Source organism: Corythoichthys intestinalis, chromosome 14 (assembly GCF_030265065.1).
Source record: "Corythoichthys intestinalis isolate RoL2023-P3 chromosome 14, ASM3026506v1, whole genome shotgun sequence".
Lineage (NCBI taxonomy): Eukaryota > Metazoa > Chordata > Actinopteri > Syngnathiformes > Syngnathidae > Corythoichthys > Corythoichthys intestinalis.
This window is the reverse complement of record NC_080408.1, coordinates 38,596,906-38,600,519: the sequence shown is the minus strand read 5'-3', so window position 1 is coordinate 38,600,519 and position 3,614 is coordinate 38,596,906.

Below are 3,614 nucleotides of genomic sequence, written 5' to 3'. Positions count from 1 at the left end.
TGGATGCTGACGTCATTAAGTTTTCTAGGTGCATTGTGGGAAAATAGGGGAGGAGCGTAAAGTGTTTTGCTGCAACGTGAGGAGGGGTGTGGTTAAAGTGGGCTGCCCTGCAGTGAAGATGAATGAATACACTGCTGCAGAGTTGCCACTTTCGTTATTTTTTAGTGTAAGTTGAGAAACTAAAATCATCATGCTTATATTTTGTTGAGGTTAGTTTGGTTTTTGCGGCACATATAGCTTTTTTAATGATTTTTTTGTTTGTTTGTTTCAACGTCAAAACGAGCAGATAAAATAAAAGAAAAAAAAATCTGTTTTATCAGTATCTACCTCTTTTTCGCAGTTAAGTTGAGAGTTAGCTTGGTACACCAGACTCACCGCTGTTCCAGCTATAGAGTCTGGTGACCAATGAGCGGATCAAATTTCCAGGGCGCAGCAAGCCACAGTAAACAGACAGCGGAGTGGACCAATCAGCGATGGGCAGACGTGACGTTGGTAAAGTGACAACCAGAGCTTGCGACAACTCGCCGGACGCGAGCGGAGAACGTAGAAGTTTATTTAACATGGCTTACGCGAGACAGCCTGTTGTCAGTGACTTGTGTCTATGTGTTTTTGTTAATTTAAAACTGATTTTACCGTGGATTGGAACATATTCTCGGCTCTCCTGTTCGTCATCTGTGTTGTTGTGGAGATAACTTTTGACGCGGAAGAGTGACGTTGCTCGTTAAGAACATGTCACGCAAATAAACGAATCTGATTGAACGGTTGATTTTGTTCTTGCTCGAGAGTCAGTTAATGGACTGGGTCCCAGACTATTCTCACAGTGTTTGAAAAATACAGGGAGAACAGTCTGGCCGTGCCAGGCAAGTTGAGAGTATAATTGTTTGAAGTGCTTATAAAACATTTATTAACATATATACATATATGTATATATATATATATATATATATTAGGGCTGTCAAAATTATCGCGTTAACGCGCGGTAATAAATTTTTTTACTTAATCACGTTAAAATATTTGACGCAATTAACGCACATGTCCCGCTCAAACAGTATTCTGCATTTTGGTAAGTTTTAAAGCAAGGTTTTTATTGCTGTCTAACAGCGAACTCTTGTGGTCGCTTTGCGACATGGTTTATTGCTTTCTTGCCAGTTCAATATGGCTGCACGACGTCTCGGGCTGACGCCTACGTTGTAATATTGTGCTCATATGATCCTTGGACAAGATTTGTCCGTAAGTATGGTTGTTGTAAAGAATGTACATATTATGTTAGTAAGCGAAATGTTACATTTTTTGTATGAGACGCTTTTTGTTTATGTTTAGTGAACCTGTATAGCATGCTAAGCTAACGTTGTTGCTAATGCAATGCTTGTGTACTTTTTTTTGTAGTTTCACTACGGTCTAAAGAGGACAGTGGTTTGAGGCCATTTTATTAATAAATCAGATGAAAAAGAAAGAAGTCTGATTATTAAGGAGTCATTCAATAGCTGTCTAGCTTTGGAAAAGGTAGACGCTTCGGAGTGAGGACAGCATAGACAGATTTAAATGACAGTAGAGTGAAATGCCCACTACAGTCCTTATGTACCGTATGTTGAATGTAGATATCCATCTTGTGTCTTATCTTTCCATTCCAACAAATTATTTTACAGAATATATATATATATATATATATAATTTACAGAAAAATTAATTAATTAATTAAAAGATTAATTGCAATTCAAACCATATATAAAATATGCCATATTTTTCTGTAAATTAATGTTGGAATGGAAAGATAAGAGACAAGATGGATATATACATTCAACATACGGTACATAAGTAATGCTCATGGGTGCTGAAGCCTATAAAATCAGTCGCACCCAAGTGCCAGCAGAGGGCAACAAAACTCCGTAAAACACAGCAAGTACACATTTCACTGTCCTGTCATTTTAATCTGTTTGAGAGGGGCATTTGTGCGTTAATTGCGTCAAATATTTTAATGTGATTAATAAAAAAAAATTAATTACCGTTAACACGATAATTTTGACAGCCCCAATATATGTGTGTATATATATATATATATATATATATATATTAGGGGTGTCAAACGATTAAAATAAAATTTTAAAATTTTTAATCGAGTTAATTACAGCTTAAAAATTAATTAATCGTAATTAATCGCAATTTAAACCATCTATAAAATATGCCATATTTTTATGTAAATTATTGTTGGAGTGGAAAGATAAGACACAGGACGGATATATACATTCAACATACGGTATGTAAGTACTGTATTTGTTTATTATAACAATAAATCGACAAGATGGCATTAACATTATTAACATTCTATTAAAGCGATCCATGGATAGAAAGACCTGTAGTTCTTAAAAGATAAATGTTAGTACAAGTTATAGAAATTTTATATTAAAACCCCTCTTAATGTTTTCGTTATAATAAAATTTGTAAAATTTTCAATCAAAAAATAAACTAGTAGCCCGCCATTGTTGATGTCAATAATTACACAATGCTCATGGGTGCTTAAGCCCATAAAATCAGTCACACCCAAGCGCCAGCAGAGGGCGAAAAATCTCCCAAAAACACATGTATCAAGTTGGCATTGCACTGTGCTGTCATTTTAATCTGTTTGAATGGGGCATGTGCGTTAATTGCGTCAAATATTTTAACGCGATCAATTAAAAAAATTAATGACCGCCCGTTAACGCGATAATTTTGACAGCCCTAATACATATATATATGTATATATATATATATATATATATATATATATATATGTATATATATATATATATATATATATATATATATATATATATATATATATTTCTTGTTTAGGAACAGAAATTGTTTACCGTTCTTGTTTAGTAGGAGGATTCAATTAGTTTCTCTGACTTGAATAAATGAATAATTTCTGCACAGAAAATTGATGGATTGAAATATCACATCATATGTGGCGCAGCTGGTAGCTGGAGTTGTTCTTGGACTGAAAGACCAGTGGTTCGATTCCCGCCTATGAATGCCCACTGTTAAAATGCCCTTGGGCTAGGCACTGAACCCTAATTTTTCCCCAATGGGTTAGCAGTGCCCTGCATGGCAGCAGCACCATTTGTGTGTGAATGTGTGCATGATAGGTAAATGTATGCTAATGTAAAGCGCTTTGGGAATGGTAACCATGTTGATAAATGTATATATAATTAATGTCCATTTAACATTTATAGGACAGTGTCCAGACACGTTTATCTAAAGTTTAAAAGGGCCTCACAGCACCACAGTTGACAGGGAAGCAATGACATCCCTTGAACTAAACCCCCAATCAGGCGAAAATAACATTTCAGACTGGTGAAAAAGAAGAACTGTGCAAGTTCAGTGTTACAGTATATTATATCAGTTATATTATGTTAACTACGAGAGTGTGTCGTGAGAGATGTAATCCAACTTCCCTTAATTGGTTGGAAATGTGTCTATTTACAACAAATAATGTATCTATCCACCTAATTATGCCAGGATTATATAGTATCAGACACTAGATCACGTAATTATCCAATCTTTTGCCATTTAATGGAATAATATTTTTGTGTCCAACTGAGCTGGCCCAGATGCCACACTGTGTAAGTACTATT